The sequence below is a fragment of the Psittacula echo genome (assembly GCF_963264785.1).
Source record: "Psittacula echo genome assembly, chromosome: 2".
Lineage (NCBI taxonomy): Eukaryota > Metazoa > Chordata > Aves > Psittaciformes > Psittacidae > Psittacula > Psittacula echo.
This window is the reverse complement of record NC_137737.1, coordinates 99,872,716-99,884,701: the sequence shown is the minus strand read 5'-3', so window position 1 is coordinate 99,884,701 and position 11,986 is coordinate 99,872,716.

The following is an 11,986-nucleotide window of genomic DNA, read 5'->3' as shown; positions in this document are numbered from 1 at the left end:
TTTAAGTTTTAACCCATTGCCCCTTGTCCTGTCACTACAGTCCCTGATGAAGAGTCCCTCCCCAGCATCCTTGTAGGCCCCCTTCAGATACTGGAAGGCTGCTATGAGGTCTCCACGCAGCCTTCTCTTCTCCAGGCTGAACAGCCCCAACTTTCTCAGCCTGTCTCCATATGGGAGGTGCTCCAGTCCTCGTGGCCCTCCTCTGGACTTCTTCCAACAGTTCCATGTCCTTTTTATGTTGAGGACACCAGAACTGCACACAATACTCCAAGTGAGGTCTCACGAGAGCAGAGCAGAGGGGCAGGATCACCTCCTTCGACCTGCTGGTCACTCTCCTCTTGATGCAGCCCAGGATACGGTTGGCTTTCTGGGCTGCGAGCGCACACTGAAGCCGGCTCATGTTCATTTTTTCATCGACCAACACCCCCAAGTCCTTCTCTGCAGGGCTGCTCTGAATCTCTTCTCTGCCCAACCTGTAGCTGTGCCTGGGATTGCTCTGACCCAGGTGTAGGACCTTGCACTTGGCATGGTTAAACTTCATAAGGTTGGCATCAGCCCACCTCACAAGCGTGTCGAGGTCCCTCTGGATGGCATCCCTTCCCTCCGGCGTATCAACCGAACCACACAGCTTGGTGTCATCGGCAAACTTGCTGAGGGCGCACTCAATCCCCCTGTCCATGTCACCAACAAAGATGTTGAACAAGACCGGTCCCAACACCGATCCCTGAGGGACACCACTCGTTACCGGTCTCCAGCTGGACATTGAGCCATTGACCACAACTCTTTGCGTGTGGCCATCCAGCCAGTTCTTTATGCACCGAGTGGTCCATCCATCAAATTGATGTCTCTCCAATTTAGAGACAAGGATGTCATGTGGGACAGTGTCGAACGCTTTGCACAATATGTTGTAACTAAAATATCTGCAGCGTGTTTATGCACAACAGCTAGGGACTTTCCAGAAATAAAAACCATGATCATCTTTTCCCTGAAGGAACTAATAAACACAGGCACATAAAGGTTAGGGAAACCTTATACTCAAGATACAATAGAAGGTCACCAGAAGTTATATAATTAGAATTCAAAGAAAAATTAATTCTCATGAGCAGTGGGAAAGTTTTTAAACAACCGTGGGATACAGGTGAAGTATCTTTCACCCAAAGTTATGCTTACAAAGTCCTGCATCACATACCACAACTTTGAACAAATGGTTGAATAGTAATTTTACACGAAAAAAGATGTCGTTTGGGATCACAGGATAATTCTGGCTGGGTGGGAGCTCAAGGTACCTCAGTCAAACTCGTTGCTCACAGCAGGGCCAGCTCTGAGCTCAGATCGGGTTGCTCAGGGCTTTGTGCACTTCATCCGCTTCTTACCACAATGGATTTTTTTTCCCCTTCAAAGTAAGGGAAAGTCAAAAACATGAGAAGAAGCTTCTTTCCTAAGTAGTTCACCAAGGAACTACCTAGACCAGGATATTGTCTCCAGCAGTGCTCCACCCGCTTGGGCATCAAAAGCTGCCCTCATTCTTACCCTTCACATGCAGCCCCAAGACAGCTTCACCTGGTGCCCCAGTGCTGCACTGAGTGCTCAGCCCCTATCTTACCTGGTCATACCAACCTTGATTTTATATCGCTAAGGAGCTACAACAACAGAATTTCCTCTTCTCCTTTCCTGGATTGTTCCATTCCTTCTTTTGTTTAACGAAAAAATGTACACTAATGAGCCCATAGACCAGTGGTACATGGTGTCTGAGCTTTTAGGTTTCAAATATGATAGAAAGGACATATTCAAACATGACCAAATTAAAAGAAGCCAAATCATTGCCTTATAGAAAATGACACAGGTCTAGCAAAACACAAGTTCTTGTATGACCTTCTGGGACAGAAGCTTGCATGGGAGGAACATGTCAAATAATTATCTTTTTTCCCAAAAGACAAAATACTAGGAAAGAACAAAAACTGATACTATAAAAACTATATGATCTTATACTAAATTTGGTCCTCTTGGAAAATATTAAATGCCATGTTGAACAGGAAAAGGGGAACTTTCAGCATGAAAATGCTACTTATTTTAAATTAATCAGTAGATCATCAACTGCCATAGGAAAGGCCCCTAGCAATGTTGGAAAAAAAGTACTTTTGTAGCCCACAAGAGAGATCTCTCCCAGAAACTTGAAGGGAACTATAAAAAGCTGTGCTGTTCTGTACTTTCTCTAGGACATACACAATGTGGAACAGATATCTCAGAACCTGTCTTGTGCAAATGTCAGCAAGCTCACTCTGTTTGCTTTGGTTTAATGGAGGATATTAACTTCTGATGTGGTAAAAATGTTTACAGACATACTTACTGTTTCTGAAAATTAAGTCACAGTATTTAGGGTAACTCATTATGGCTGCAAAATCCATGTTTTTGCATTGCTGTTGCCTCAAATATATTTCAGCTGCATGTACAGACTTTATTCCAATGGGGTTTGAAAGAAAACACTCTCTCAAAATCGCCATTAACTCATATTGATCAGCAGCTTATAGATGGGCCACTTGTGAGACTGAACTGTCATGACTACAGCCATATTGCAAAGAAAGTTTGATAGCATTTTTCTCGGGTATGTCCTTGGAGTTGATGGGTTACCCTGCTTCACTCCTAGCTCCCGCCAAGGCCCGGGATGGCAGTCTGCTACCTGCAAATAATGGAAGACTATGTCCTAAAGAAAAAGAATTGCTGATCTGGTTTTTCATGTGATTGATTTGATAGTTCACAGCATACAAACGTGTTATTCCTTTGTATGTTGCTAGCAGAAAATTAATAACCCCCTTCTTTTGCCACAAGGGCAACAGTGCTAGCTGCCTGCCTAGTCGAGTCTGTGCCATTCCTCAGCTTATTTATAAGGAATGAGTTTGGATGAGAAGCACTTTTGATGCTACCCTCAAGGTGAATAAATCATGAATAATTCTTCTGGGACATTTCACCCTTCTCCAAAACATATGCAGTGTCATGCCACTCATCTCTGGGAGCTGCTTATTTTTACGGTTTTGTATGCCTTGCTTGATAGTACTCTGAAACATGTAAACATCCACTGAAATGCATTTAACAGCTTTCTTCTCCTTGCATTTATCTAAAGCTTTAGTGGTCTGTTGTTGTTGTTCACTGCCTTCACTGATGCAGGAGTTACCAGCATGCCAAGCAAAACTGCTTTGCCATCTTGCTGTTAATGTAAAGCTGTAAAGTACTTAGAAGTTGGTCTGATTTTCCTGCTTTAAGAAATATTACTGCATGCGTTAAGTCAAAATGGTTATAAGAGAACAATTCTTGCCTTGAAGAAACTGGAATCGTACAGTATTGTGTAGACATAGTTAAAGAAAGGTACTGACACAAAATAAGTATTTTAGAGACAATTCAGTAAAAAAAAAAAATAATTATCAAAATCTAGTAAAAAAACACCCTCTAAAAAACATTTTGGTAAATTAATCTTTATATGTATACCTGAAGATGAAGGTTTGATTTGAACAGACAAATCTGAAGCAAGTGTGGGAATGAGGCTGGGTATCTACACTGCATTTCAGATGCATTTTGAATCTGCTAGATTACAAGGTCAAACAGTTCTTGCACAGTCAGCCCTGCAAAGCCTGCCAGAGAGCTGTCAGGTTAGGGGGGGTTCTCTTTTCTTTTTTCATCTTCATTAATTAAGGTTCACAAGAGAGAAGTTTTCCATGTTCTGGCAGCAGCAGTTATATCCTACTCTTAATTAAGCTAGTTAAACTCCGCTGAAAACTGTGAAGTGGCTTGAGAGTTTCTGACTGGCTTCCTGATTGCAAATAACATCAAATCTGGTCCCAAGTGCACTTGAAGGAGAAAATAATTTGTTGTGAGAACTTGGCTTATGGCTTTTGCCTACATTATGTATTTTTTACACAAAAATCCCATTATAGCAAGTAAAGCCAGGAAGATATACACTTAATATGCTGCTGAAAATAAAGATGTGAGGTCCTCTGAAGTATATTGTATGGTAACACACCCAAAATCAAAGGAGGTGATTCTGCCCCTCTACTCCATTCTCGTGAGACCTCACTTGGAGTATTGTGTGCAGTTCTGGTGTCCTCAACATAAAAAGGACATGGAACTGTTGGAACAAGTCCAGAGGAGGGCCACGAGGATGATCAGGGGACTGGAGCACCTCCCATATGAAGAGACAGGCTGAGAAAGTTGAGGCTGTTCAGCCTGGAGAAGAGAAGGCTGCGTGGAGACCTCATAGCAGCCTTCCAGTATCTGAAGGGGGCCTACAAGGATGCTGGAGAGGGACTCTTCATCAGGGACTGTAGTGACAGGACAAGGGGCAATGGGTTAAAACTTAAATGGAGGAAGTTTAGATTGGATCTAAGGAAGAAATTCTTTACTGTGAGGGTGGTGAGGCACTGGAATGGGTTGCCCAGGGAGGTTGTGAATGCTCCATCCCTGGTGGTGTTCAAGCCCAGGTTGGACAGAGCCTTGGGTGGCATGGTTTAGTGTGAGGTGTCCCTGCCCATGGCAGGGGGGTTGGAACTAGATGATCTTAAGGTCCTTTCCAACCCTAACTATTCTATGATTCTATGATTCTATGAAATTAACATTCGAACATGCAATCTCATCAGAAGGAATGAAAAATATCTAATTACAGATGGGTCTTTTTACATCAGTATTGTGATACTAACAGCTCTAAAAGACAGACATAATTTATTTTAATTTCAAAAATATGCATAATTGACTTGACATATAGCCTGGGTGCAAAATTAAGTCATGGAAGTCACCATTCTTGTTGTCAAGTGCAGAAGAAGAATTGCTCTTTAAATATAACTAAAATCCTCAGACCAGTTTATATATTTAGTGATTTTTAGGTCCTGCTAAAGTGATGCTGATTATTTTTCAGATTCTGCACCCTTCCAGCTTTGGAAGATATGTTTGTATAAGTATCTTATGACCACTGAGGCTCAGGTGCTAGGTTTTTTTCTTACTGTAATGACCACAGAGTACAGGATGTGCATAGTATCTGGCATCTTCTGTATATGTCCCTCCTATATGTGTCCCTCCTGTAACGTCCCTCCTTCCCCCACCTTCCCTTGATGGGTTTTCAGAAAATACTGCCTTTCAAAGTACATTAAAAAATCAGTGGAAGCTCTTTAAAAACTTGTTAACCTTATCTTTTTGCACATGCTGAGCATTATGTGGGTAAAACCACATTAAATAACAAGAGTATAATGTCTGGGGAGGGAAGGTGAGGGCTGAGGGTGAGACAGATCTCTGAGGAAGCAAGTCAAAGAAAGAAATGAGGTGATGTGTCATGGCTGCAGGTAGACAGCTAGGCCTTGACCCACCTGACGCTGTCTATCTCAGCAGGATGGTAATATATCCAAATATATCTCAGCCGGACATGGAGAAATTGCTGGGAGTGACAGATAACAGTGGGAGAAACTGACAAAAGCTATAGAGGGAGTGAGGGAAGGGCAGCTGCATTTCACAGGGCACTAAGGGAAGGTGTGTGAGCAAGGGCATAACATGACAGCTGAAAGTTCTGAGGGGCAATTTGGGTGCACTGTACCTCACAAGGCCAACAAGGCCTGGGGATCCACTTTAGTTAATACCTTTCAAGGCTTGAGGGTATCACAAATAGTGAAATTGAGGTGGGATGCAGCAAAACTAGGAGCAATGAGGAAAAAGGAATTAGGAGATGCCTTGGGTAGAGATACGGGGAGGTGGAGAAAGGGATATAAAATGGCAGCTAAAAAGATGATCAAAAAAGGAAAATGAAAAGAACAGGGCAAAGGAAGATAGGGTATGCAGATGATGTGGTCGGGCAGTCTGGAGGTACTTGCAGAGCAGCCCAGCATTTGGTCATCACAGGCTCACAGGACCATTTGGGCTGGAAGAGAGGTCAGGAGGTCTCTCCCCAACCTCCTGCTCACAGCACTGAGGTAAGAACTGGTTGCTGAGGGCTTTGTCCAGATGGGTCTTGAAAATCTACAAGGACTGCCAAAACCAGGATGTTTAAACCATGTTGGTTGTCTTCGCCTGCACTGTGTTTCAGCCCTGCTGCCATGGCCTGGAGGCTGAAGGCAATGGGGCACTTTCCATCCCAAGTAGCAGGTTGCCCAGAGAAGCTGTGGCTGCCCCATCCCTGGCAGTGTTCAAGGCCAGGTTGATCGGGCTTTGAGCAACCTGGTCTAGTGGAAGGTGTTCCTGCCCACAGCAGAAGGATTGGTACCAGGTGATCTTTAAGGTGCCTTCCAACCCAAACCATTCTGTGATTCTGTGACACATCGAGCATGAACATCCCTTACCAAAGCTGCATGTTACGTCAATGCAACCTGCCAAAACTGCATTCAGGGTGTGCCAGGTAGCTGTCTGAAAGCTAAAGGATAATATACAAGAAAGTGGTTTTAATCAGGACATAAGCCATTTATATAAATCAGACTGCATATTCAGTGTTTCCACATTTAGTAACTCGTGAGTAATTCTTGCCTCATTAAAAATTTTGGTACCTAGTCATTTAATCACTCTGTTCTTTGCACTCATCAAATTAAGCAGTAATAGACCCTATTTACTTACATTTCATTTTTGATTGACTCTTTACATGCATCACTCTGGGACCACAATGCCAAAACTGACCTCTTTGTCAGGCATCAGACATTACAATTTAACCACAGGAAACATCATTCTTGTAGCCGTAAGGCAGTACAAGACCAGAAGAGGGCAGCTAGCCTAGGTCCTGATTCAAGACCAGGGAAAATCACACCTAAAAATGAACTGCCTAACCTAAAGGCCTTTGGCCGTGGCAGCTCCACAATCACCCATGCAGCCTCTTCCATTGCTTCCTAGCCTTGGTATGTTGTTGTAGCATTGTTGGACTTGCAGTTCCCAGATGTCCTCTGATTCTCTCCTGTGCAGTGACAGTGCTCAATGACTCCTGCTCAACTGTAACACCTTTTTTTTTATCACCAGGATTAATGTGATCCCTATCTCAGGTTTCTCAAAATGTCTGAATTCTTACCTTGTTCCCCTGTGTTCACACCTTCTGGTATCCAAGGAAATTCACGCAAGAGACACGGTTCTCTAATCTGGCATGAGCCACTAGCGAAGGTATGGCTGGGTCATCTCTACATCAGCCTCCACAGGCGCACTCTGTGTCCACACAGACTCTGCTTCTACACTGCTGTGCTTCAGGGCATGCATTAACGGCTTTTTCTTTGTAGATGGCTAGCTGTTTTTACAAGTGGTGTCAAAGTTCATATCTACAAGAAGCTTTTTCCTCCTGCCAAATTTATTTGACAATTGCCAATCATTTCAAAATTATTCAGGAAAAATAAGACACACTTTTCATTCCAAAAGTGACAGTTCTTTAGAACATAATAAGAGCAAAAGATGGGCTAATGAGGGTTTTTTTTTGCTAATGTTAAGTAACTAATTTCTTCATTGACCGCACAAAATTAGATGAGTCCACACCTGAATATAACATTTTTGGCCCTCAAGCACCTACTTCTCCTATAATTTTTAAATCCTGGTATAGGACGACAACTCTTAAAATAGTGACAGTCTCAGGCTTGGAGAAGATATTTTCTAAACACTAAAACAAGAACAAGAACTGATGAAAGAGTTACCTGCTCCACCAGAAATTATATAATGATACTCATCTTTCTTAAGAGGTAGTGGGGGTTTTATTCAGAATAACAAACCTGGTGTGAAGGTGTATTTAGTGCACAACTTTGTTTCTAATTTGAAAAAGCTGAGCTTTCTTTTTGTTTGTTTTGTTTTTATGGTAAAAAGGCTTGTTGTTTACACTTTGACTTCATAGCATTCCAGATCCAATAAACTCCTGATTCTCTTTTCTTCCCTTTTCACAGTGGCTGTTTGAAAGGAAGGCAGAAACTACAACTGCTGTGCCAGTACCTTAGATACATAGAATAATCTGCAGTTGACAAATTTCATCACTAGAGGGAAATCCATTACAGTGTTCTTCTCAGTAACGCTGGTAGGCACACTACCATCCAGAGCTGCGAAATGTGCAGCAGGCTTCAGTTTGGATGCAAGAGCTGTATCAACCAAGAATGACCTAGAGGCAACTGGTTTTCCCTTTCACAGAAGTGTGCCCAGAGGAATTGTCTCCAGTCTCATCACATTGCACCAGAAAACAAGAAGGAAGAGACTGGAGTAGAAGTGTTCCCAGGAAAAAGAAAACCCCAAACTGGGCCAGCCTTAGGAGTCCAAGCGTCCTGCAGCAGTGTCTCCAAGCCAAAACCAGGCCAGAAAGCTATCACCCTGATGACAGCACAGGAAAGGAGGCAGTCAAGCCTATTTGCACCACCAGCCCTCAAACTACAGACATTTGGAAGAAACAGCAGCATTTGGAGATGCTTGTAAAAACCACTTCCAGCTATTCTTTCCCTAGCTAGTATCCACATTAAGTCAGAGCTCATGTTGCTGTTGATAATCAAAAAAGATATAGAAGACATCTTGTTCTGTCCAGTTTTATAGGCCTGGGACCAAAAAGCTGATTCGGAAATTAGCGTTAATGAGTGGAAAGCATGGCAAGCAGAAAGCTGGGGTGCTGTGAAGGCAAATATATTGCACTCTTGCTATAATTCTAGTTTTGAACAGCAGTCAAAATCCATTTACCTTTCAAAGTTTCTTATTCTGTTCCAAAAACTGGAGTAGCTCTGTGTTTGCATATTGTAAAACCAAGACACAGTAATACATCATGTGGCCTAGGAGGCTTACACTATATACACATACAGAGAAAATCATAGAAAAAACTCAGTCAGAAGGATCATCCTGATCTCATCTTCTCTGATCTGTGCTCAAAGCTGGGCCAACCTTGAAGTTAGATTCAACGTTAAAATTAGATCAGACTGCTCAGGGTCACATCTAGTCAAATTCTGATTTAACTCCAAGGATGGAGGAGATGTATGCTCTTTCCACAATAAACAAGTGGCTTAGACAGAGAGCACAGGCAGCTCAAGGACTTCATTTTTTGAAGTTTGCAGAATAAATTAAGAACACTAACAGAAGGGATCATGTGAAAGCAAAAACACTCCATATCATTCTTTAGACTCAGATTTGGGCTTGGATTATAATCTACTGTTCTGTAGCTTTTCCAATTCCAGTGTTTCAGTCTCACCCTAATATCACAAAATTCATGGGTTTTTTTCCCATAAGGGAAAAAAATGCTTACATTATACACAGGTATGCAATTTAAGGGTTGTAATCAAAATTACATCAAGATGTTTCCTTTTAGGTTTCCTCTCTCACCCACAGACTTTGTAAAACTTCCTTTACTGATTAATAGACTTTTGGCAATTAAACAGTCCAAAGTTTTCCTGGCGGGACTGAACTCTTTTGCTCTTTCTCGCTGATAAGCCTTTTAAAAGACCTCTAAAAGTAATTAGTTAGACTTTTTCCTAGATCACCCAGGGAAAATAAAAAATCTTTTCCACCAGCTCAGAGTCGTCAGGTAGCAAAACAATAAAATCAGTTCGTGAAAATATAGGTTTATTTCAAGGTAAGTTTCCAAATGTTGTGGCATTTGATGTGTTCCACATTTATTTTGAAAGACTATGCAAAATTTTGATATTGTGTATTGTAATATATGATTACTTCAAATTATGAATTGTTTTGAAAAAAACTACCACAGACAGTGTTTAAAATGCACAAAATACTGACTAGCTACATGAATTTTTTCAGCTAGATATGACCCAGGTGAAATACAGGACCAGACTAGCAAACAAAGGCTACTGTATCTTAAGTCAAAGTCACTTCAGTTTTCCTCAGCATGGTTAACACTGGGACCTCTTTGGATACACATACAGGAGTTACTGTAGTCATTGGGGAAACACATCAGACAGAAAGATTTCTTTTGTGGATACTAAGAGACTCCAGGATTAAGAAATATTCAGGCATGATTTTCAGGGCCTTTAGTTTTGGACATTGAGTGATACTTTCATCTGGCTTCTGACACCATCAACAACAGTACATCACCAGTAGGCAATAAGAAAACACCCTAATGAATCCTCCCATCCTGCCCAACAGTACTAAAAAATAGCATCTGCAGAAACTTGCCCACCAAACCCATAAAGGATCCCATACTTCTTTGAAAAGCTAACATGGCAAAGAGATCAGAATCAGAATCAGAATTACCAGGTTGGAAGGGACCTTCAAGATCATTGAGTCCAACCCATGCCCTACACCTCGACTAAACCATGTCACCAAGTGCCACATCCAATCTCTTTTTAAACACATCCAGGGATGGTGACTCCACCACCACCCTGGGCAGACCGTTCCAATATTTTATTATTCTTTCTGTGAAAAATTTCTTCCTAATATCCAACCTGTACCTTCCTTGGCGCAGTTTGAGACTGTGTCCTCTCGTTCTGTCAGTTGCTGCCTGGCGAAAGAGACCAACCCCCACCTGTCTACAACCTCCTTTCAGGAGGTTGTAGAGAGTGATAAGGTCACCTCTAAGTCTCCTTTTCTCCAGGCTAAACAACTCCAACTCTCTCAGGCGCTCCTCGTAGGGCTTGTGGTCCAAGCCCCTCACCAGCCTCGTTGCCCTCCTTTGGACGCGCTCAATCATTTCTACGTCCTTCTTAAACTGAGGAGCCCAGAACTGGACACAGTACTCAAGGTGCAGCCTCACCAGTGCTAAATACAGGGGAAGAATAACCTCCCTGTTTCTGCTGGCCACACCATTCCTAATGCAGGCTAGGATACCATTGGCCTTCTTGGCCACCAGGGCACACTGCTGGCTCATATTCAACTGGCCATCCACCAGTACCCCCAGATCCCTTTCTACCTGGACACTATCCAGCCACACTGTCCCCAGCTTGTAACATTGCAAGGGGTTTTTACGGCCAAAATGTAGGACTCGGCACTTAGACTTATTAAATTTCATCTTATTGGATTCTGCCCATCTATCCAACCTATCCAGGTCTCTCTGCAGAGCCCTCCTTCCTTCCAAAAGATCGACACAAGCTCCCAGCTTAGTGTCGTCTGCAAACTTACTGATGAAAGACTCAATACCCTCATCCATGTCATCAATAAAAATATTGAACAACACCGGTGCCAGCACAGACCCCTGAGGGACACCACTGGTGACTGGTTGCCAGCTGGATGCAACACCGTTCACCATCACCCTCTGGGCCCGGCCATCCAGCCAGTTACTGACCCAGCAAAGAGTGCTCCTGTCCAAGCCATGAGCTACTAACTTCTCCAGAAGTATGTTATGGGGGACAGTGTCAAAAGCCTTGCTGAAATCCAAATAAACAACATCCACAGCCCTTCCCACATCCACCAGGCGGGTCACCTGATCATAAAAGGAAATCAAGTTAGTCAAGCATGACCTGCCCTTCATAAACCCATGCTGGCTGGGTCTAATACCCTGGCCATTTCTTAAGTGCTGCTTAATAACACTCAGTTATTAGATCCCAGCACATGACCCAACTTAGGCCAAAACAGAGAGAGAAGAGCCTCGTCTGGTACTGCCAAATCAAAATTCACCTTGCTGCCTTTGATGCAGACCAGCAATTTTCCCAAACACTTCCAGCCTTCTCTGCCTGTCGTTGAGGCCACCATGAGCTGGTGGGTTTCAGACCCTGCAAAGCCCAACATAAGGCTGAGCTGGCAAGGGCTTTCTGGACTGAGCTATTCTCAGTGTTCAGCATCATGACGTTTTAGCACTGGAGGCTACATGGGATGCCTAGACCAGGACTGGGCTTTGGATAACTTTCAGGACAGCATGGAGCACCCGGGTTTAAAAAATGGGTTGTCCAGGACACACTGCAAGTTGCAGCCTCATAAAGACAGCACAGTTGTTGCAGGTAACAGGACACAGCCTTGGCTTTGACTTTGCAGAGCCTTAGGATGAAGGTTTATCAGTCTTGTTTTGTCCAAATCTGTCTAGACCTGCTCAAAGCTTTTTTCCAATGCCATTTTTTCAAATGGCTTTTTTTTCAAAGCCATTTTTCCA